Source organism: Salvelinus fontinalis, chromosome 16 (assembly GCF_029448725.1).
Source record: "Salvelinus fontinalis isolate EN_2023a chromosome 16, ASM2944872v1, whole genome shotgun sequence".
In the NCBI taxonomy this organism is placed as follows: domain Eukaryota; kingdom Metazoa; phylum Chordata; class Actinopteri; order Salmoniformes; family Salmonidae; genus Salvelinus; species Salvelinus fontinalis.
The window spans coordinates 9,182,155-9,207,984 of NC_074680.1; the positions used below are offsets into that span (position 1 = coordinate 9,182,155).

General features: G+C 41.9%; 1 long non-coding RNA gene across 1 annotated transcript; it reads left to right on the plus strand.

Annotated features, from left to right (window-relative positions):
- Positions 1-925: 925 nt before the first annotated feature.
- On the plus strand, positions 926-25,830 carry LOC129812609 (uncharacterized). The gene is made up of 2 exons (XR_008753032.1): positions 926-2,232; positions 24,795-25,830. It is a non-coding gene; the product is annotated as an uncharacterized LOC129812609 (long non-coding RNA).

The window sequence follows — 25,830 nt, forward strand, 5'->3', positions numbered from 1 at the left end:
TGAGAACAAGTTCTCATTTACAACTGCGACCTGGCCAAGATAAAGCAAAGCAGTGCGACACAAACAACAACACAGAGTTACACAAACGTACAGTCAATAACACAATAGAAAAAAATAAAGTCTATACACAGTGTGTGCAAATGGCGTGAGGAGGTAAGGTAATAAATAGGCCATAGTAGCGAAGTAATTACAATTTAGAAGATTAACATTGGAGTGATAGATGAGCAGATGATGATGTGCAAGTAGAGTACTGGTGTGCAAAAGAGCAGAAAAGTAAATAAAAACAATATGGGGATGAGGTACGTAGATTGGGTGGGCTATTTACAGATGGACTATGTACAGCTGCAGCGACCGGTTAGCTGCTCAGATAGCTGATGTTTAAAGTTAGTGAGGGAAATGTAAGTCTCCAGCTTCAGCGATTTTTACAATTCGTTTCAGTCACTGGCAGCAGAGAACTGGAAGGAAAGGCGGCCAAAGTAGGTGTTGGCTTTGGGAATGACCAGTGAGATATACCTGCTGGAGCGCGTGCTACGGGTGGGTGTTGTTATCGTGACCAGTGAGCTGAGATAAGGCGGAGCTTTACCTAGCGTAGACTTATAGATGACATACATTAAATGTAAGTATATATCAACACGGTATGCAGAAATCATCCCATCCTGTTTTAAAGACGATGTGGTCTTTTCTGGTCAACAGAAAAGCATTAAGCGTTATCTTGGCTAGGTTCTAACCATTAAGCCCAGAACAATGAGACAGGGTTAACATGAATGACAGGCCAGGATGATTATCATTTTCAGAGGAAACGATAAAGTGGATTCTTATTCGGCGCACTCAAAACAGAATCATAATTTTTCTTGTGGGGTCAAAAGCTCCAACATATTTTCACTCTTCATCTCCATAGTAAAGCGAAGAGAGGTCACATAAAGGAGGACATTGACCACAGCCAAGAGATTGATGGTCGGGAATGGACAGGCCAAGAGGACCTCCGTTAAGTTAAGGCACCATTCACCGTTAATGAAAAAGAGTTACAGTAAATCATCTTATGGACTAATCTATTAGCAATAATGAATTCACACTGGCACGTTTAACCTTAGTTTTGCAATTCATTATATCTGAGATTAACAAGGGATGGAATTTAAGTGAACTGTCTGCTGGGAATTATGTCGAAGGGGCTCGTTGTCAATCACTGTATTGTGTTCCAATGGCTCCCCATTTAGACAAAGAGGAATTGGCTTGCCCATTTACTGCTTCTCCTCGCTCTGCTAAGATGGTTAACTCTTCATTACCCGAATTAAAGGCATCCATCTCCTCTGGCTTCTGCCCCATTGAAATGACCTCTACCTGTCAAAACTTTAATGTACGCCGCTTCAGTGATGGATGATACCCCCAACCCCATTGTCAAAATTATCAAGTGACTGTCCAACCCACTCCAATTCATCTCTATCTCTTGGCCGGCGCCACTGGCCATGATTTAACAATTGCGTCACACGTGCTAATTTCATCTCATTGAAATTAGAAACAACCTCTTAATTAAATGCCTATAATTGTTGGTAGAGTTTACAGGGATTGCCCCCAAAGCTTTTAACACAGCTTTGTGAAAGCAGATTGTTAATATTCCTATATGACATGTTGTTTCAGGGCTCTTTCAAGGCTCCAACAGACACTAGAGAGGGGATACAGGATCCATATACTGTGTGATCCACCAGGAAGAAAAGAAAGAAAAACAGGTTGATCTGGTTAAAAAGCAGAACGTTTTAACAGTACAGTGACGGATAAAGCATCCTGGTGTTTGTAGTCATAGTATGAATACACTTACAATTACAAAATGGTGGCCCTTGATTAAATCAATGCCTCCATGCAAATGATTAACTAAGGTGTACCAATCATGTTTTTTTTTTATGTTCAAGATTGGCACAATGCCTAACTGTTTGTGAGGGAACCTTTGTTGTCAGACAAACATAGCACTCTCTGTCTCAACTTAGTTTTTCCCTATTTGCATCACCTTTAGACAAATGTAAATATTCAAGCACATGCTAGCCGTCATCCATCATGCATGGTAGAAGTGGTCCCAGGCTTGTCTGACCTCTTGTTCCCCCGTTTCTCTCCCATGACAGATGCGGGGAGCACTCCATGCACAGCTCACTTCCTGAAAAAGAGAGTTATGGCTTCCTGGGAGAGGCATGCTGGAGGCTGAGACGTCCCCAGGAGCCAAGAGGAATCAGAAGGAGTAGACAGGTACCTTTGGAGAGGGCCCATCCCAGATCTCTCCTCTCTCTCTCAGAGTTCCACCATGTACCTGTCAAGGGGTCAGGAGGGCAGAGGAGGTTCAGATGGGGTGTGACTCCGGAGACAGGTTCTGGAATGTGTTTGGTTGGGGAGGGTGTGTGTGTATGTCTGTGTGTCTGTGTGTGTCCGTGTGCGTGTCTGAGTCAAGTAAGATCTTGTAGAGGAGGTATAAACAACAACACTGCAACCCAAAACTGCAGACCCCGAAACCAGAGCAGACAGATGGAGAGAGAGAGAGAGAGCAGCTCTGTCCTGCCTGGCATGCAAACGATGAGCTTATTATACCCAAGGAGGTGACCATTGCATGTAACAGCCCATTCAGGCTTATGACTCAATCAGAGCGGCTTATGGCGCTTAGGTAATTTTTTAATCAGAGAGTGGATGTGTCAATAGAAGTCTACAAGAGATTAATTATAAGTCTGAGGATGCTTTAGCTTGCTTTTTACTGGTCTTCCCACCCAGCAGCATACAGCAGCAGCAGTGGCTGATGGGATGACTGCGGTTGGAGAGTGGAGAGTGACAGCTCTGGCGGAGCAGGAATAATCAGGAGAGGGCTAACACTCTCTCCCCAGTCAATGATCGGTATTAATACCGACGCATTCCTTGATTAAAACGTTTAATTAGCCGTATTAAGGCCGCGTGGCACTTAGCGCGAAGAGAGATACAGGAGAAAACCACCCACCAACCTTTTCCCCATACAGGATCTAGGGCCATCATAGATATCACTGGCGGCTGACTGGGGGTGTCTTTAGCGGTAACTCCTGTAGCTCTGGCGGCACGTTAAGATGATATAAAGGGGCTTTTCATGACAGCTATAAGGGAAGCTAGGCCAGTCGCAGCACAGAGAATGTGCATGAGTCAGTCGTCAGTCAGCCCATACTTGGTAACCTGCTTTTATTTACAGCGGCTTTTGGGAAGGATGAAAGGAGGACCGGAGGACTCTCGCTGAACGTTATCACCTCACGGCTGATTAGTGATACCTGACAAGGGCTGACGTTGACTTTTACATTGCCAACTGTTCCGATTAAAGAGTGCGATGAAACTAACGCGCTGCCATATTCGTTTTGGCCGTTGCTTATCCTGTTGCTTGTTTTGGCTGGGAAGAAACAGGATGTATGATTTATAACCTGGGGAGGAGAGTCGAATGAGGGGCGAGTTGAGACGGATGCCCAATTCCACAGTTGTTGTTAACTACCAAAACATGTTACGAGCCCAGATAGAGAGAGATAAATGGCAACAAAAAAAAAACAAGCGAGGGGAAGCTAAATCAAATCAAATCAAATGTTATTTGTCACATGCGCCGAATACAACAGGTGTAGAAGACCTTACAGTTAAATGCTTACTTACGTTGCGTAAGCATTTAAAAAATAAGCGTTAAGAAAATATTTACTAAATAAACAATAAATAAAAAATTACATCAAATCAAAAAATCAAATCAAATGCAAATTTAAAAAACGAATAATTAAAGGACTCGATGTACCAATACAGAGTCAATGTGTTGGGGCACAGGTTAGTCGAGGTAGTACATGTAGGTAGGGGTGAAGTGACTATGCATCGATAATAAACAGAGAGTGGCAGCAGTGTAAAAATGGGGGGGTAGCCATCTGAATAGCTGTTCAGGAGTCTTATGGCTTGGGGGTAGTGCAATTGTGGAACTTTTTGAGGATATGTGGACCCATGCCAAATCTTTTCAGTCTCATTTGAGGGGGATTAGGCGTTGTCGTGCCGTCGTCACGACTGTCTTGGTGTGTTTGGACCATGACAGTTCGTTGGTGATGTGGATACCAAGGAACTTGAAGCTCTCAACCTGCTCCACTACAGCCCCGTCCATGAGAATGGAGGCATGCCCGGCCCTCCTTTTCCTGTAGTCCCCAATCATCTCCTTTGTTTGATCACGTCAAGGGGAGAGGTTGTTATCCTGGCACCACACTGCCAGGCCTCTGACCTCCTCCCTATATACCAGGCCTGTGCAACTCCAGTCCTCAGGGACCTGATTGGTGTCAGATTTTGCCCCAGCCCCAGCTAACACACCATTCAGGCCCCGAGAACTGGAATTGCCCAGGCCTGCTATAGGCTGTCTCATCGTTGTTGGTGAACAGGCCGACAATTGTGTCATCGGAAAACTTCATGATGGTATTGGAGTCGTGCTTGGCCATACAGTCATGGGTGAACAGGGCTTACAGGAGTGGACTAAGCATACACCCCTGAGGGACCCCAGTGTTGAGGATCAGCATAGAAGATGTGTTGTTACCTACCCTTACCACCTGGGTACAGCCCGTCAGGAAGTCCAGGATCCAGTTGCAGAGGGAGGTGTTTAGTCCCAGGGACCTTAGCTTAGTGATGAGCTTTGAGGGCACTATGGTGTTAAATGCTGAGCTGTAGTCAATGAATAGCATTCTCACGTAGGTGTTCCTTTTTGTCCAGGTGGGAAAGGGCAGCGTAGAGTGCAATAGTGATTGCATCATCTGTGGATCTGTTGGGGTGTTATGCAGATTGGAGTGGGTCTAGGGTTTCTTGGATAATGGTGTTGATGTGAGCAATGACCAACCTTTCAAAATACTTCATGACTACGGACTTGAGTGCTACGGGTCTATAGTAATTTGGGCAGGTTGCCTTTGTGTTCTTGGGCAGAGGGACTATGGTGGTCTGCTTGAAACATGTATTACAGACTCGGTCAGGGACAGGTTAAAAATGTCAGTGAAGACACTTGCCCGTTGGTCAGCGAATGCTCAGAGTACACGTCCTGGTAATCCGTCTGGCCCTGCGGCCTTGTGAATGTTGACCTGTTTAAAGGTCTTACTCAAATCGGCTACAGAGAGCGTGATCACACAGTCGTCCGGAACAGCTGTTGCGCTCATTTATGCTTCAGTGTTGCTTGCCTCGAAGCACGCATAGAGTATGCTTGTGTCACTGGGCAGGTCCCAGCTGTGCTTCCCTTTGTTGTCTGCAATAGTTTGCAAGCCCTGTCACATCCGACGAGTGTCGGAGCCGGTGTAGTACGATTCGATTTTAGTCCTGTGTTAACGCTTTGCCTGTTTGATGGTTCATCGGAGGGCATAGAGGGATTTCTTATAAGCGTCCGGGTTAGAGTCCCGCTCCTTGAAAGTGGCAGCTCTACCCTTTAGCTCAGTGCGGATGTTGCCTGTAATCCATGGCTTCTTGTTGGGGTATGTACGTACGGTCACTGTGGAGATGACGTCATCGATGCACTTATTGATGAAGCCAGTGACTGATGTGGTGTACTCCTCAATGCCATCGGAAGAATCCCAGAACATATTCCAGTCTCTGCTAGCAAAACAGTCCTGTAGCTTAGCATCTGCGTCATCTGACCACTTCCTTTAGTTGTTGCTTGCTTGGTTAGATTTGCCAAATAGAGGGCGAGGGAGAGCTTTGTATCTTTGTAAATGCAAACACGGAGAGGAAGTTACTAATTATTACCGCATTGAGACTTGTGACCTCTTCTTGGTTCTTTCCTCTCCTGTCTGAACTGGAACTAAATTATCCACTGGGAGAAAATATGTCTTCCCCTCAACGATTGTAAAAGCTTGGTGATCTCCCATTACTTTGACATCCCTAAGAAATACAGTGAGCCTTCACACTACTGTGTTCCTGTCATTAAAGAAAAAGAGCAAACCAAAGCAAAGCAGAGTGAAGCGGTAGCAGGGGGATAGGGAGGGGAGTAGCTTGGTACAGGGCTGTCAGAAAGCTGGCTATGTGGAGGCGAAGCCAGAGACAGGCAGCCCTAGGCAGCACTAGGCAGGCAGATGGAGGAGGTGGGCTGTGGTGGTGGAGCAAGGGCCCCCTATCCCTAATTCTCAGCTGTACTATGTGTGCTATGTATAAAATGCGTTGGCAGGGATCCATGTCCTTCAACTCCCTGTGTACCCACTCTCAGCCACCCTGGCCAGCTGTGCTTGTGCTAGCTCACTGGGCCCCGACAGTTGGGATCAAAACAACACGTGAACCAGTCGTGACACGGACCCTCCTCGTCAAAACATGTGAACAGCCCGCGACATGGCTTCTCAATATCACCGGGGCGAGGTCTGTGTGCGTGTGTGGTGCACTCAAATGTGTGTGTGTGGGTGCACGCGTGCTTGTGTGTACGTGCCTGAGCACAGACGCTGTGGCGACTGCCCTATCAACCAAGCGATGGCTAACGTGTTAGTCAGCTATCATATTGCACTGTGATTGCACCACACAAGTATTGCTTTCGCTCATGATGGAAACACAACGTGAACCAACATGAGACATCCAGCCTTCTGTACGCATCAAAGGAGAGTTCCGAGCATTATATATATAGGCCCTGTTGGAAGACTTATAAAATGCAATCTGTCATCCCTTCCTTGAAGTAATCACTGATCTGACATTAAATAATTGGTGTAAGCATTGCAGTGGAAAGGTTGCTTACACCTATCTAGTCATGTCAGATCAGTGATTACTTCAAGGAAGGGAGTTAGAAAGGACGCAGTTTATGTATTCAAACAGCACGATAGACTGTGGACTTCACATGGGCTACAGAGGTTTGATATTGGATATTGCTGGTTACCTTCCCACCCATGGGAACTATAGGCAGGAAATGTAGTGCACTCAGTTTGATTGTCTTGGAACAGAGTATGTGCAGGGACACTGGGATGGTAGAACCATCAGATAGCATAGGCCTGCTTGTTTTCTCAGTCTATACAGGTGTTTTTAATGAAAGATCCCATTGTATGGGAAGTATTTAAGATGTATGGATATAAGTAGAGTGAGAGGGGAAAGATAAATAAGGAGAGCAAAGGATGAGAAAAACATCAATGCTGAGACAGATGAAGTCTCAATAAATTATTAAATGCTTTGGTAGTTCTGAATGGAAAGAAGCCTTTTGAGGGAAATATTGTCATGATATTTTAGTTTCCAGAAAGCTATGGTGAGCATGAATATCCCTATTATAATGACTTGACCACATCAACACACCATGTATTTCTGAGAAACTATGGTGTCCTTCAAATTTTAATTCAAGCTTCACGTGGATGTCAATTTAATAATAAAACTTGGATAGTACAACGGTATTTGTAATTTATATTCATTCATATACAGTGGGGTCCAAAATCATTGACACCCTTGGTAAAGATAAGCAAAAAAGACTGTATAAAACAAATACTAAGCTATATTGTATACAAAAATTAGGAAATTATGTTATTTCATACTAATATAATTTAGATTTTGTTTAACAACTAATAAAAAATAAAATAAAAAACAAAGGGGTCAAAATGATTGGCACCCTTGTTTTCAGTACTCCAATACCCTCACCTTGCGAGGATCTCTCTCTCTCTCTCTCTCTCGCTCTCTCTCTCGCTCTCTCTCTCGCTCTCTCTCTCGCTCTCTCTCTCTAGCTCTCTCTCTCTAGCTCTCTCTCTCTCTAGCTCTCTCTCTCTAGCTCTCTCTCTCTAGCTCTCTCTCTAGCTCTCTCTCTAGCTCTCTCTCTAGCTCTCTCTCTCTAGCTCTCTCTCTCTCTCTAGCTCTCTCTCTCTAGCTCTCTCTCGCTCTCTCTCTAGCTCTCTCTCTAGCTCTCTCTCTCTCTCTCTCTAGCTCTCTCTCTAGCTCTCTCTCTCTCTCTCTCTAGCTCTCTCTAGCTCTCTCTCTCTCTAGCTCTCTCTCTCTCTAGCTCTCTCTCTCTCTAGCTCTCTCTAGTTCTCTCTGTCTCTCTCTCTAGTTCTCTCTGTCTCTCTCTCTAGTTCTCTCTGTCTCTCTCTCTAGCTCTCTCTCTCTCTCTCTAGCTCTCTCTCTCTCTCTCTCTATCTCTCTCTCTCTCTCTCTCTCTCTAGCTCTCTCTCTCTCTCTCTCTCTCTAGTTCTCTCTGTCTCTCTCTCTAGTTCTCTCTGTCTCTCTCTCTAGCTCTCTCTGTCTCTCTCTCTAGCTCTCTCTCTCTCTCTCTCTAGCTCTCTCTCTCTAGCTCTCTCTCTCTAGCTCTCTCTCTCTCTCTCTCTCTAGCTCTCTCTCTCTCTCTCTAGCTCTCTCTCTCTCTCTCTAGCTCTCTCTCTCTCTAGCTCTCTCTCTCTCTAGCTCTCTCTCTCTCTAGCTCTCTCTCTCTCCAGCTCTCTCTCTCTCCAGCTCTCTCTCTCTCCAGCTCTCTCTCTCTCCAGCTCTCTCTCTCTCCAGCTCTCATCTCGATAGATAGATAGATAGATAGATAGATAGATAGATAGATATACACTACAGTCCAAAAGTTTGGGGTCACTTAGAAATGTCCTTGTTTTTGAAAGAACATTTTAATAAATTGTCCATTAAAATAACATGAAATTGATCAGAAATTGTTAATGTTGTAAATGACCATTTAGCTGGAAACGGCAGATTTTTTAATGGAATATCTACATAGGCGTAGAGAGGCCCATTATCAGCAACCATCACTCCTGTGTTCCATTGGCACCTTGTGTTAGCTAATCAAAGTTTATCATTTTAAAAGGCTTATTGATCATTAGAAAACCCTTTTGCAATTATGTTTGCACAGCTGATAACTGTTGATCTGATTAAAGAAGCAATATAACTGGCCTTCTTTAGACTAGCTGAGTATCTGGAGCATCAGCATTTGTAGATTGGATTACAGGCTCAAAATGGCCAGAAACAAAGAACTTTCTTCTGAAACTCGTCAGTCTATTCATGTTCTGAGAAATGGCTATTCCATGTGAGAAATTGCCAAGAAACTGAAGATCTCGTACAACGCTGTGTACTACTCCCTTCACAGAACAGCACAAACTGTCTCAACCAGAATAGGAAGAGGAGTGGGAGGCCCCGGTGCACAACTGAGCAAGAGGAGAGCTGAAGGACATGGATCCCTGCCAACAAAAAACTAGCAGTGTCTAGTTTGAGAAACAGACGCCTCACAAGTCCTCAACAGGCAGCTTCATTAAATAGTACCCACAAAACACAGAAATCAGCCAAGACCTCAGAAAGAAATTGTAGACCTCCACAAGTCTGGTTCATCCTTGGGAGCAATTTCCAAGTGCCTGAGGGTACCACGTTCATCTGTACAAACAATAGTACGCAAGTATAAACACCGTGGGACCACGCAGCCGCCATACCTCTCAGGAAGGAGACGCATTCTGTCTCCTAGAGATGAATGTACTGTGGTGCGAAAAGTGCAAATCAATCCCACAACAACAGCAAAGGACCTTGTGAAGATGCTGGAGGAAACTGGTACAAAGGTATCTATATCCACAGTAAAACGAGTCCTATATCAACATAACCTGAAAGGCCTCTCAGCAAGGAAGAAGCTACTGCTCCAAACCCGCCATAAAAAAGCCAGACTACGGTTTGCAACTGCACATGGGGAAAAATATAATTATTTTTGGAGAAATGTTCTCTGGTCTGATGAAACAAAAATGGAACTGTTTGGCCATAATGATGCTACCGTCCCACCTGGCCAACATCAGTGAAATTGCAGAACGCGAAATTCAAAATATAAAATGTGTAATATTAAACATTCATGAAAATACATGTGTCTTACGTCTTTTAAAAGCTTAACTTCTTGTTAATCCAGCTGCTTTGTCAGATTTCAAAAAGGCTTTACGGCGACAGCACACCATGCGATTATCTAAGGACAGCGCCCCACGTACAAAAGCATTACATACATTTTCCAAACAAGCAGAGGCGTCACGAAAGTCAGAAATAGCGATAAAATAAATAATTTACCTTTGAAGATCTTCCTCTGTTTGCAATCCAAAGGGTCCCAGCTACATCACAAAATATCATTTTGTTCGATAAAGTCCTTTATATCCCAAAAAAGTCAGTTTAGTTGGCGCGCTTGACTCAGTAATCCAGCTGTTTCCCTCATTCAAAATGCATACAAATGAATCCCAAACGTTACCAATAAACTTCGCCCAAACAAGTCAAACAACGTTTCGAATTAATCCTCAGGTCTCCTAATATGTAAATAAACAATACAATTTAAGACGGAGAATAGAATGTTCATTACTGGAGATAAATAACGAAGTGCACGCTCTCATCCAAGCGCGTCAAAACACTACAGCCAAAATGGGAGCCACTTACAAAAACTACAAATTCTAGCAAATTTTTCAAAAAACAAGCCTGAAACTCTTTCTAAAGACGGTTGACATCTAGTGGAAGCCCTAGGAACTGCAATCTGGGAGGTATTCTTTTTATATTCCCATAGACAGCCATTATAAACAGTGGTGAGCTCCCCCCCAAAAAAACTCCGGATGAATTCTCCTTGGGTTTTCACCTGCCATATCAGTTCCGTTATACTCACAGACATAATGTTAACAGTTGTAGAAACTTTAGAGTGTTCGCTATCCAATACTACCAATTATATGCATATCCTAGCTTCTGGGCCTGAGTAAAAAAAATAAACAATCTTTCCATCGTGGACAACATAAACAAAATAGATATAATATAACTATACCTATGAATACTTTGAGCAGTTGCAACTCGGTTGAGGGATGGTACAATTCTAACTATATCCTATGGAGTAATTCCTACAGTGCAACAAGACGTGCCCAACACAAAGAGGTCTAATTAAGAAAAGGACAAAATGTTGCAAAAAAAAGTAGGAATACGTTAACAGATCCAAGATTGCGGCTCTGTTTTAAATGGGTCGTTTTGGGTGTACTGCTTTTCATTTGTACTTATTTACAGATCTGTTTTCTCTGACCACTAGCTGGTTTTCTATTGTTTTCACTGCTCTGGTCTGTAACTCTAAAGCCATTTGTAGTACATACTATTTGCATGTTTTAGGAACATGTACTTTGGGAACCTCATTCATCCAAACTTCCGAATACTGCCCCCTACCTCGAATAAGTTTTAAGGACAACATGGCCATCACACAGCCCTAACCTCAATCCCATAGAAAATGTGTGGGCAGAACTGAAAATGTGTGTGCGAGCAAGGAGACCTACAAACCCGACTCAGTTACACCAGCTCTGTCAGGAGGAATGGGCCAAAATTCACCCAACTTATTGTGTGAAGCTTGTGGAAGGCTACCTGAAACGTTTGACCCAAGTTAAGCAATTTAAAGGCAATGCTACCAAATACTAATTGAGTGTATGTAAACTTCTGACCCGCTGGGAATGTGATGAAAGAAATAAAAGCTGAAATAAATCATTCTCTGTACTATTATTCTGACATTTCACATTCTTAAATAAAGTGGTGATCCTAACTGAAACTGGCATTTTTACTAGGATTAAATGTCAGGAATTGTGAAAAACTGAGTTTAAATGTATTTGGCTAAGGTGCGACTGCACTTCAAATGTTCCGTATTGACTGACCTTCATGTCTTAAAGTAATGATGGACTGTCGTTTCTCTTTGCTTATTTGAGCTCTTCTTGCCATAATATGAACTTGGTATTTTACCAAATAGGGCTATCTTCTGTATACCTCCCTACCTTGTCACAACACAACTGACTGGCTCAAACGCATTAAGAAGGAAAGAGAATGATGGTTGAGCATTTGTTTAACACTTTTTTGGTTACTACATGATTCCATATGTGTTATTTCATAGTTTTAATGTATTCACTATTATTCTACAACGTAGAAAATAGTAAAATAAAGAAAAACCCTTGAATGAGTAGTTCTAAAACTTTTGACCGGTAGTGTATACCCATTGATTCTTGAAGAATATAACTTATAAATGCCTAAAACAATATAAGCTTGTTTTACTCCAATGTTGGTATGTAAACAACCATTATATACCCAGCAAACCAAAATTGGCTCTGTGAAGTTTAATGTGTTCAGAAACTGCTTTGCTTTATCTTGGCCAGGTTGCAGTTGTAAATGAGAACTTGAACTTATATATATATATATATATAGTTTAGTGACTTTTTGCTAACTCTCATATAGTAAAGGCTTGCTTTTTCTTTGGCTTTCACTTCCCTTTCAAGTGGAAATGTTCTAAATTGTATGTGAACCAAACGTGAGTAGAAATTACAATACAGTGCTACCATGTCCCCATAGGAAGAAGATGAGTTGACAGCTGAGGGTGGGTTTTAGTGTTCCAAACAGGGTCAGGTCTTGGTGGTGTGCTGCTGCACCTTGGTGTATAACCACGACAGACGGAGACCATGTGAGTGACAGGTACAGGCAGAGGAAGCACCCAAGGTTACGTCATGTACTGTAAATACATTTGACTTACAGCTAAATCATATCAGATCTGAAGCATTTCCTGTTTATCATGCTAGTGTTTCTCCGACTGAGTCATAGTCCTATTTCTTGAATCCAATAATAGATGTAAATAGGATTCAGAATGCATCAGAGTAGCCACAGCATTCTTGTGTGTTATAATGTAGGTTAGTATACACATGTGATGTTTTCTTGGCTCTGGCCCTAGATCTATGCCGAGAATTGTATACCACCTAAACAATGATATCAGGCACTTTTGGCTTGTACATGTTCATATCAAATCAAAGTTTATTGGTCACATTTAATATAGTGTTCAGTATTTGCTCTACTGGTATGTCACGTGCATTTCATAAAACCAATATGTCGTCATAGTCACGTAATACAGTAAATAATGTCACCAAAGGTGACACATACTGTAAATAATATGTCATCTTAACTGACATGACTACAATGATTTATGTAATTACAGTATTTTTGACATATTATAATGATGCTCAACCACCTCATATTGCATCAACTTCTATAATTATATTAGCGTAAATATGAACACTAGTCCTATAGACATAAGCAAATCAACATTTGATTGTCCATTCTACGTAAATGTCATGAATGCCTAGATAAACATTGAAAGGTCTATTCCAAGAAGTCTTTGAGAGGGATGGAGATTCCCATCTATTATATTCTAGGGTTATGAGAAAACATTACCTGAATGACCTGTCTATTATTATTTGCTCTAATGATTAATAATTATAACAATTTCTTTACCTAAGCCATAAACTTTGACATTTGAGGCTATATTCTCAAAATATTGCACTGAATAGCACTCCACTGACCATATGCCACATGGAAAATGATTATTACGTTTGATTGATGTGTAGCATTTACAATTAGAGCGGTATAATTGAATACAGTGACCATTTTGGCAGAGCAGACATGGTGAGCAAAAGGCCAGCTACATGCAGGCTCATGGAGGCACATGACTCCTGCTTTCATAGGCTTGGACCGAAAACACAATACATGCTGAAAGTCTTTTCTCTCCCATTGTTTACCTTGAATTCCCCAGATGTTCTAAACATGTGGACGTTTTATATGGTAGTTAACGGGCGCGTCACGCTTGAACTGCCTCTCCCTCCGAAACAATTAATAAACCATAAACAGCCTAATGTCTTCTCAACAGCGCATTTGTGTCACACCATTTTCACGCCGAGAAGAAACGCCCTCATTCCCGGGAGTTTATTTAACTTCCAATTCTACACTGTGGTTGAGCAAATAACCCCTCAGCATCTTGACCAACGCGAGAGAGCGTTATGGCAATCGACCGTAACTAGACCATGGGGTTTAACCTCATGTCCTCAACTCCTGCTGCTTGCTACAGTACATGAACACCTAATCCATGCCAAAACAATAGGTTGTTTCAAGTGGAAACTTGTCCGAACGCGAGAGGAGTAAATATAGCTATAGCCGACTGAAGGGCAGCGAGTGAGAAGATGTCTGGTTCAGTGTGCCATTAAAGGATCCATTGAGCACAGGAATTCAGCTTATGTAACCCACTGCCAATTGTAAATGTATGATTAGATCACAACCTTGTTGACTACTTTGAAGTTCAGGGTTCACATGCTCTATTTTACTTCATCGGCAAGGAACAAGGGGGGTGCTGTACCAATTCTAATCCTTGAACGGCCCCTTATTTTTGTATAGCTTTTCATTGCAAAATAAAGGGAAATAAATTACTTTTACCTTAGTTGTAGGGAAAAGGCAATGAAATAACACAATATTATGACATATCATATTATATCACGATGATGAATAATTTGCCTACTGCAATTTAGAATAAAGAGTATATACCATTGCGATTTATGATAACACAAGTCCTCGCCGTCCAGGTAAGTACCTTAAAGGGGCAATCTGCTGTTGCTACATACATTTTTGGATTTAAATTAAATGATATACACTACCGGTCAAAAGTTTTAGAACACCTACTCATTCAAGGGTTTTTCTTTATTTTTACCCTTTTCTACATTGTAGAATAATAGTGAATACATCGGGGGATTGTGGAGACCAGGTCATCTGATGCAGCACTCCATCACTCTCCTTCTTGGTAAAATAGCCCTTACACAGCCTGGAGGTGTGTTGGGTCACTGTCCTGTTGAAAAACAAATTACACTCCCACTAAGCCCAAACCAGATGGAATGGAGTATCGCTGCAGAATGCTGTGGTAGCCATGCTGGTTAAGTGTGCCTTGAATTCTAAATAAATCACAGACAGTGTCACCAGCAAAGCCCCCCCACACCATACCACCTTCTCCTCCATGCTTTACGGTGGGAAGTACACATGCAGAGAACATCCGTTAACCCTCACCGCATCTCACAAAGACACGCCGGTTTGAACCAAAAATCTCCAATTTGGACTCCAGACCCAAGGACACATTTCCACCGGTCTAATGTCTATTGCTCGTGTTTCTTGGCCCAAGGAAGTCTCTTTTTCTTATTGGTGTCCTTTAGTAGTGGTTTCTTTGCAGCAATTCGACCACGAAGGCCTGATTCACACAGTTGATGTTGAGATGTGTCTGTTACTTGAACTCTGTGAAGCATTTATTTGGGCTGCAATTTCTGAGGCTGGTAACTAATGAACTTATCCATTGCAGCAGAGGTAACTCTGGGTCTTCCATTCCTGTGGTGTTCCTCGTGAGAACCAGTTTCATCATAGCGTTTGATGGTTTTTGCGACTGCACTTCAAATGTTCCGTATTGACTGACCTTCATGTCTTAAAGTAATGATGGACTGTCGTTTCTCTTTGCTTATTTGAGCTCTTCTTGCCATAATATGAACTTGGTATTTTACCAAATAGGGCTATCTTCTGTATACCTCCCTACCTTGTCACAACACAACTGACTGGCTCAAACGCATTAAGAAGGAAAGAGAATGATGGTTGAGCATTTGTTTAACACTTTTTTGGTTACTACATGATTCCATATGTGTTATTTCATAGTTTTAATGTATTCACTATTATTCTACAACGTAGAAAATAGTAAAATAAAGAAAAACCCTTGAATGAGTAGTTCTAAAACTTTTGACCGGTAGTGTATACCCATTGATTCTTGAAGAATATAACTTATAAATGCCTAAAACAATATAAGCTTGTTTTACTCCAATGTTGGTATGTAAACAACCATTATATACCCAGCAAACCAAAATTGGCTCTGTGAAGTTTAATGTGTTCAGAAACGTTCTTGCAAAATCAGGAAAATGTTTAATTCAAACATTCTATAATCATCAGCACGACTGGACAAATGTGTTATCATACTAATGTTAGATAAAACCCTAATTAGAACTTAATGGGCATCTCATCTAATGTTCTGGGAATTCCCCAAAACTTGCTTAAAACTATAATTGGTCAGTCATTGCATCCATAGCTCTGTCTATGATTTTTCTCCAGGCCCACGCCCAAGCTTTCTTTTTACCAAAACAGAGGTGGTGTGACTGTTTCACCTAAGGATTGCCCCTTTAAGCCTCATCTCACCCCTCAGAGCTAATATTTGGACTTCCATTACACTTGGTTTACCCTACCCATGTTGCTCTAGTGGGGGGTCAAAGGGCACCCATCCATCAGAAAGACATCAGCCATCATTGAGTATCTGTGACCCTTCCTCTGGCCCTCAGCTTTCATCTATCTCTCTGATTAGTTTGGCCATATGAAAGGAACTTAAAAAATGAAACTCCAACAGACCAATCCCCCAGGAGACTCTCTGCTCCTCTTCAACAACATATACATTCTAGGTCTGCAGTGCATGGGCTAGCCCAGCACAGGCTAGCCCTCAGCAATCCCACATCAGCCCCACATGGTCTAACCCAGCACGGGCTAGGGTACACCAGCCCAACACAGGCTATCCCACAACAAACCCACATCAGCCCAACAGGGGCTAGCCTACACCCCCCCCCCCCCCCCTCAACAAGCCCACACGGGCCTCACATGGTCTAGCCTACACCAGCCTAACACAGGCTAGCCCACACCAGCCCACACCGCGCCCAACATGGGCTAGCCCACACCGCCCATCACAGGCTAGCCTACACCAGGCCTACATTGGCCTACACGGTGTGTTGGGCTGGTGTAAAGTGTCTGCCCCCATGCCTGGAGGGAAGCAAAAGTCATTCTGCTACCTAAGAATAGTAAAGCCCCCTTTACTACCTCAAATAGACGAACAATCAGCCTGTTACCAACCCTTAGTAAACTTTTGAAAAAAATGGTGTTTGACCAGATACAATGCTATTTTACAGTAAACAAATTGACAACAGACTGTCAGCATGCTCATAGGGAAGGACATTCAACAAGCACAGCACTTGCACAATGACTGATGATTGGCTGAGAAATTTATGATAAGAAGATTGTAGGGCTGTTTTGGTAGACTTTGCGGCTTTTGACATTATCGATCATACTGTAGTCTGCTGCTGGAAAATGTACAGTATGTGTTAGGGCTTTACACCTCCTGCTATATTGTGGATAAAGAGTTACCTGTCTAACTGGACACAGAAGGTGTTCTTTAAAACCTGTTAAGGCTAGGGGGTGCTGTTGTCACTATTTATGGAAATCGTGTAATTTTTGAAACGGCTTCCTACAAAATTCTTGATCGTACAATATGCATATTATTATTATTATTGGATAGAAAACAGTCTATAGTTTCTATAGGCGTTGAAATTTTGTCTCTAAGTGGAACAGAACTCATTCTACAGCAATTTCCCTGACATGGAGTCAGATTTCACACATTTTGGCCCCTGTTCTGGAGTCAGTTTTAAGGCCACTGTTATTCCTATGAGTATACGGACACTGCTTACGTCTTCCCCTGGATGCCTTTACGTGATGACGCTTTGAATGGTATCGATTGCCCAATCACAGCCACTATAAATGAAAAAATCCTGTAGGTAGGAACTCTTTTCTTGGTGCGTCATGCGCGCGGAGGATACCGACCTACTGTTTTTCCAAGCATTAGTGTAGCCAGTTATATTTCTCCGGTCATATTTTTACTCGTTATAGGAGTTAGAAACATCATAAGGTAGTTAATTTAAAGCATTTTATAGCAATTTATATCCGTTTAGTGCGATTTTGGGACATTTATTTCTGAGCCACTGTGAATCTCTGGGCACCGTTCCAGTTCATGCCGAACGCAATGTGCATTTCTGCATGGCAAGAGGACAGCTTTCGACCAAAAGACGATTAGACCCAAGAAAGGATTCTTTGACCAAGATTCTGATGGAAGAACAGCTCAAAGTAGGAACAATTTATTATGATAAATCGTGTTTCTGTCGAAAAATGTTAGTGGCTTAGGACGCCATCTTTTTTGACTTAGCTTCGCTTGGCGCAAACTGTATTGAAAAGTAAGGATAATTAAAAAAATGTAATTCCGCGATTGTATTAAGAATTAAATTGTCTATCAATCGCTGTCCACCCTATATTTTTTAGTCACGTTTATGAGTATTTATGTATACGACTAGATCACTGTCTAATATGGCGCAGGATATTTTCTGACCAGCTGGGCTACTTTTCTCATTGTCTAACCATGATTTTGGTGGCTAAATATGCACATTTTCGAACAAACTGTATATGTATGTTGTAATGTGATGTTACAGGAGTGTCATCTGAAGAATTCTGAGAAGGTTAGTGAAAAAATTAATATATTTTGGCGATGTTTACGTTATCGCTCTCTTTGGCTAGAATCAATGCTGGGGTAATGTTTGCACATGTGCTAAGCTAATATAACGATTTATTGTGTTTTCGCTGTAAGACACTTAGAAAATCTGAAATATTGTCTGTATTCACAGGATCTGTATCTTTCGATTAGTGTATGCTGTGTATTTTTACGAAATGTTTGATGATTAGTAGTTAGGTAAACACGTTGCTCATTGTAATTATTCTAGTCCATTTGTGACGGTGGGTGCAATTGTAAACTATGACATCTACCTGAAATATGCACATTTTTCTAACAAAACCTATCCTATACCATAAATATGTTATCAGACTGTCATCTGAGGAGGTTTTTTCTTGGTTGGTGGCTATCAATATCTTAGTTTAGCCGAATTGGTGATAGCTACTGGTGTTGGTGGACAAATAAAAAATGGTGGATTATGCTAATGTGTTTAGCTAATAGATTTACATCTTTACATATTGTGTCTTTCCTGTAAAACATTTAAAAAATCGGACATGTTGGCTGGATTCACAATATCTGTGTCTTTCATTAGCTGTATTGGACTTTAATGTGTGAAAGTTAAATATTTAAAAAAATATATATTTTTTGAATTTCGCGGCTCTGCCTTTTCAGTGGGGGTGGGGGGGGTGTGCCGCTAGCGGCACCCCCGGGCTAGACAGGTTAATGGAAGCGTTTCCAACATAATCCAGGTAGAATCAGTAATTCCCCAGGGCAGCTGTCTCGGCCCCTTATATTTTTCAATCTTTACTAATGACATGCCACTGTGTGTGTCTACTTATGCTAATGACTCAACAGTATACACATCAGCTACTGTAGCGACTGAAATGACTGCAAAGCTTTACCTTTTCACGCGTGCGTTCCAAATATCTCTAACCACCGCCCCTGCATGAGTTTTTTCATGCGCGTAATGTCAGAATGCTCTCACTGTTCCAAAATGTGATTGTCACGGAACAGCACAGTTACCTGCGCTTCCCTCAAACCAAGGCATGCTGTCTGCTAATTATCTATAAGCTATATTTCAACTTGTAAATTTCTAATTATTTTCTAACAAGTTTTATTTTCTAACAACAGTTTGAATTGAGGTTGAATTGAATTGAATCCTCGTGAATTTGCATAAGATGTAGACCATTTGACTGTTGCGGACAATTTATGTTTGTGGCTTTACTGAGAGGACAAACTTCTCTCTTCAACGAGAGCCCAATCACTTCCCTAGTGTTTCCTCAGATCAAGTATGAAGACATTGCAACGTTTTCCCCCAGCACATTTTCTGGCAGGTGCCCGCATTGACTTCATGGTTGTTTTCCTTACAAATTGGAGTTTGGACATGTGTGATCCTATCAAAGTAAATGGCTCCTATCAAAGTAAATGGCTTATTTTCTGTATATCGTGTTGTCGTTTCTGCTGTAGCACACCATATGTATGTATGGATCATAATGTATTTACTGTTTTATTCACATGTTTTCAAGTACTGGTGACAAATCTTGCATTCCGATTGTAATGGACACATGTGATGTGTGTAAATTAATATTTGACTGATTATGATGAGCTAATGCTAAGCTATTTGCGGCGCCATGTTTGTTGATATCATACAATGCATTCCGGTTGTCACGTAAGCGTCTGTCAGACCAAAGATGTTATAACAAGGGATAGTTCACTCGACTCATTTATGGTGCTTTCAAGACAACTGTCAACTAGGTAAAATCTTGATGTCAGGTTGGAAAGTCGGAGCTCTAGAAAGAGGCCAGAGTTCCCAAGTTGGATGACCTTTCAAAGCGATTTTTCCCAGTCGGAGCTAATTTTTTCCCGAGTTCCCAGTTGTCTTGAACGCACTGGTCGGAAGTTGGAGAGTTCCCAGTTGTTTTGAATGCGGCATGACTTTGGTACATCAGGGTTGCAAGCTCAGACCCCCCTTTCCAGGGGTTTTGTTTTTATTTAGCGTATCAACTTCTCTTGTGTTTGCCCCCCATTTATTGATAAATCCCCGATCATAGTAATATTACCTGCATCATACCCCCCCCCCCCCCCCCACGATATCTTGCCCCATTTCTACCACCCATGGACTTGAAACCCCGCCACAAATGAAATGAAACCCCCCCACAAACCCCCCTAAAATGTTTGTAGGCTTGTATTTCGTGTGATGATCTGTGAGGTGACATTTTTTATTTGCTTTGTGATTTGTGAAAAACGGTAAACGTCTTGTCAAATCATGTCCTCCGGGTCTTGTATAGACTGTAACAACTACATCATATGCTGAAAAGTGGCTAAACTAAGTTTATATTTTTCAGGCAATGATCAAAGCCATCTTTGACTTTGTTCATTTGCATCTTTTAGTGAATGGCATTCTGGGATTAGGGAGTTTTCGCCAAGTCAAACATAAACAAACATGGCTGCCATCATAAAGAATTTACCTGCTGTTAGCTTAGCTGACACACATCTCTTTCCTAAACCACATTACATTTCTCCCTTGTGCTCACCAGAGATGTGGTACATTGTCTAGCTGTTAGGTCACTAACTTATGTTTAGTTTCTTGTCAGCACAACCTGTTATTTAGACTGGTTTATGGAATGAGTTTGGCTTTGGATGTGTTCTGTGTGATGCTTGGATGATGAAGTTCGCATTTATCCTTTACAATAAAAGGTCAAATTGAGGAATAAAGTTTAAGACCTTCATTTCCCATCAGTACCAAAAAATATTTAGATGTTGATCAGACAATACTATTTAGACATGCTTGTTGCATCATACGTTCTGTTGCTACTGTTCCAATCACATATTTGAGATCGTACACTGCAAACTAATCAATAGAGCAAATTGAGGGGACTAAACTGCTTGAAGTAACTCTGGATTGTAAACTGTCATGGTCAAAACATATTGATACAACAGTAGCTATGATGGGGAGAAGTCTGTCCACAATAAAGCGTTGCTCTAGCTTCATAAGAGCACTATCAACAAGGCAGGTCCTACAGGCTCTAGTTTTGTCACCTGGACTACTGTTCAGTCATGTGGTCCACAAAAAGGGACTTAGGAAAATTGCAATTGGCTCAGAACAGGGCAGCACGGCTGGCCCTTGGATGTACACAGAGAGCTACCATTAATAACATACATGTCAATCTCTCCTGGCTCAAAGTGGAAGAGAGATTGAGTTTATCACTACTTGTATTGACATGTTGAATGCACAAAGCTGTCTGTTTGAACTACTGGCGCACAGCTCGGACACCCATGCATTCCCCACAAGACATTTTGATACCATCGATCACCACATTCTTTTGGAGAGATTGGAAACCCAAATTGGTCTACACGGACAAGTTCTGGCCTGGTTTAGATCTTATCTGTCAGAAAGATATCAGTTTGTCCTCTTACAAATCAACTGTAAATTTCCGTGTTCCACAAGGCTCCGTTTTAGGCCCACTATTGTTTTCACTATATATTTTACCTCTTGGTGAAGTCATTCGGAAACACAATGTTAACTTTCACTGCTATGCGGATGACACAAAGCTGTACATTTCGATGAAACATGGTGAAGCCCCAAAATTGCCCTCCTGGAAGCCTGTGTTTCAGACATAAGGAAGTGGATGTCGGCCAATGTTCTACTTTTAAACTCGGACAAAACAGATATGCTTGTTCTAGGTCCCAAGAAACAGAGAGATCTTCTGTTGGATCTGACAATTAATCTTGATGGTTGTACAGTCATCTCAAATAAAACCGTGAAGGACCTTGGCATTACTCTGGACCCTGATCTCTCTTTTGACGAACATATCAAGACTGTTTCAAGGACAGCTTTTTTTCCTCTAACCTGTTGGGGATGGGGGCGCTGTTTAGACTATTTATGCTAATTTGGCTAATTTTTTAAACGGCTTCCCACAAAATCCTTGATCGTACAATATGCATATTATTATTATTATTGGATAGAAAACAGTCTATAGTTTCTATAGGAGTTGAAATTTTGTCTCTAAGTGGAACAGAGCCCATTCTACAGCAATTTCCCTGACATGGAGTCAGATTTGAGAAATGTTGGCCACTCTTCTGAAGTCAGTTAAAAGGGCACTGTCGTTGCTATGACTATACGGACACTTCTTACGTCTTCCCCTGGATGCCTTTACGTGATGACGATTCCAACGGGGTCGATTGCGCGTTCACAGGCCCTACAAATGAAAAAACCCTGAAGCTAGTCATTCTTTGGGAGCTGCGTCATGAGCCTAGAGGACACCGGCGCGCACCTGTTCCAAGCGTTAGTTTAGCCTGTTATATTTCTCCGGTCATCTTTTCACTCGTTATAGGAGTTAAAAACATCATAAGGTAGTTAATTTAAAGCGTTTTATAGCAATTTATATCCGTTTAGTGCGATTTTGGGACATTTATTTTTGCAACGATGTGAAAAGTTGGGCACGCTTTTCAGTTCATCCCGAACGCAGTTGACATTTCCACATGGCAAGAGGACAGCTTTCCACCAAAAGACGATTTCTCCCAAGAAAGGATCCTTTGCCCAAGATACTGATGGAAGAACAGCTCAAGGTAGGACATTTTTATTATGATAAATCGTGTTTCTGTCGAAACATTTTAGTGGCTTAGGACGCCATGTTTTTTGACGTAGCTTCGCTTGGCGCAAACTGTATTGAAAAGTAAGGATAAATTAAAAAATGTAATAACGCAATTGTATTAAGAATTAAATTGTCTATCAATCCCTGTCCACCCTATATTTTTTAGTCACGTTTATGAGTATTTATGTATAAGAGTAGATCACTGTCTAAGTGGCGCAAGGACTTTTTCTTTACCAGCTTGTCTACATTTCACATTGTCTAACCATGATTTTGGTGGCTAAATATAAACATTTTCGATCAAACTGTATATGCATGTTGTAATGTGATGTTACAGGAGTGTCATCGGAAGAATTCTGAGAAGGTTAGTGAAAAAATTAATATCTTTTGGCGATGTTGACTTTTATCGCTCACTTTGGCTAGAATCAATGCTGGGCTGCTAATTGCTATGTGCTAAGCTAATATAACGATTTATTGTGTTTTCGCTGTAAGACACTTAGAAAATCTGAAATATTGTCTGTATTCACAGGATCTGTGTCTTTCGATTCGTGTATGCTGTGTATTTTTACGAAATGTTTGATGATTAGTAGTTAGGTAAACACGTTGCTCATTGTAATTATTCTAGTCCATTTGTGATGGTGGGTGCAATTGTAAACTATGCCATCTACCTGAAATATGCACTTTTTTCTAACAAAACCTATCCCATACCATAAATATGTTATCAGACTGTCATCTAATGAGTTTTTTTGTTGGTTAGGGGCTATAAATATCTTAGTTTAGCCGAATTGGTGATGGCTACTGGTGTTGGTGGACAAATAAAAGATGGTGGATTATGCTAATGTGTTTTTAGGTAATAGATGTACATCTTTACATATTGTGTCTTCCCTGTAAAACATTTTAAAAATCGGAAATGTTGACTGGATTCACAAGATCTGTGTCTTTCATTAGCTGTATTGGACTTTAATGTGTGAAAGTTAAATATTTTAAAAAAATATTTTTTTTGAATTTCGCGGCACTGGTTTTTCAGTAGGGGGGGGGGGGGTGTGTGCCGCTAGCGCCACGCTGATCCTAGACAGGCTAAGTAACATTGCAAAAATCAGAAACTTTCTGTCCAAAAATGATGCAAAAAAATGTATCCATGCTTTTGTCACTTCTAGGTTAGACTACTGCAATACTCTACTTTCCGGCTACCTGGATAAAGCACTAAATAAACTTCAGTTAGTGCTAAACACGGCTGCTAGAATCTTGACTAGAACCAAAAAAGTTGATAATATTATTCCAGTGCTAGCCTCTCTACACTGGCTTCCTGTTAAGGCTACGACTGATTTCAAGGTTTTACTGCTAACTTACAAAGCATTACAAGGGCTTGCTCCTACCTATCTTTCCGATTTGGTTCTGCCGTACTTACCTACACGTACGCTACGGTCACAAGACGCAGGCCTCCTTACTGTCCCTAGAATTTCTAAGTAAACAGCTGGAGGCAGGGCTTCTCCTATAGAGCTCCATTTTTATGGAATGGTCTGCCTATCCATGTGAGAGACGCAGACTCGGTCTCAATCTTCAAGTATTCCATGAAGACTCATCTCTTCAGTAGGCCCTATGATTGAGTGTAGTGGAGCAACGAACCACCCTTGCTGTCTCTGCCTGGCCAGTTCCCCTCTCTCCACTGGGATTCTCTGCCTCTAACCCTATTACAGGGGCTGAGTCACTGGCTTAATGGTGCTCTTCCATGCCGTCCCTGGGAGGGGTGTGTCATTTGAGTGAGTTGAGTCACTGACGTGATCTTCCTGTCCGGGGTGGCCCCCCCTCCGCCGTGGCGGAGATCTTTGTGGGCTATACTCGGCCTTGTCTCAGGATGGTAGGTTGGTGGTTGAAGATATCCCTCTAGTGGTGTGGGGGCTGGGCTTGGCAAAGTGGGTGGAGTTATATCCTGCCTGTTTGGCCCTGTCCGGGGGTATCGTCGGACGGGGCCACAGTGTCTCCCGACCCCTCCTGTCTCAGCCTCCAGTATTTATGCTGCAGTAGTTTATGTGTCGGGGGGCTAGGGTCAGTCTGTTATATCTGGAGTATTTCTCCTGTCTTATCCGGTGTCCTGTGTGAATTTAAGTATGCTCTCTCTAATTCTCTTTTTCTCTCTCTCTCTTCTCTCATTCTTTCTTTCTCTCTCTCAGAGGACCTGAGCCCTAGGACCATGCCTCACAACTTCCTAGCCTGAAGACTCCTTGCTGTCCCCAGTCCACCTGGCCCTGCTGCTGCACCAGTTTTAACTGTTCTGCCTGCGGCTATGGAACCCTGACCTGTTCACCGGACCAGCTACCTGTCCCAGACCTGCTGTTTTCAACTTTCAAGAGACAGCAGGAGTGGTAGAGATACTCTGAATATTTGGCTATGAAAAGCCAACTGACATTTACTCCTGAGGTGCTGACCTGTTGCACCCTCGACAACCACTGTGATTATTATTATTTGACCCTGCTGGTCATCTATGAACATTTGAACATCTTGGCCATGTTCTGTTATAATCTCCACCCGGCACAGCCAGAAGAAGACTGGCCACCCCTCATAGCCTGGTTCCTCTCTAGGTTTCTTCCTAGGTTCTGGCCTTTCTAGGGAGTTTTTCCCAGACACCGTGCTTCTACACCTGCATTGCTTGCTGTTTGGGGTTTTAGGCTGGGTTTCTGTACAGCACTTTGTGACATCAGCTGATGTAAGAATGGCTTTATAAATACATTTGATTGATTGATTGATGCGACAAGAGGTCTCTTCACAGTCCCGAAGTCCAGAACAGACTATGGAAGGCGCACAGTACTACATAGAGCCATGACTACATAGAACTCTATTCCATATCAAGTAACTGATGCAAGCAGTAAATTTGATTTAAAAAACAGATACAAATACAACAGAAGGGACTGTGAAGCATCACAAACATAGGCACAGACACATGCATACACACACACGATAACATACGCACTATACACACACGTACACATGGATTTTGTATTGTAGATATGTGGGAGTGGTAGAGTTGGGGTCCAGAGTATGTTGTGAAATCTATGAATGTATTGTAATATTTAAAAAATTGTATAACTGCCTTAATCCTTATGTGATGTTCATGTATTTGTTATTTACCTCAATGTTCGCCGATCTGATGGACCCACAACATTATTGGGTTTTTAAAACAATAAAGTCATAACAATTTACATACAAATA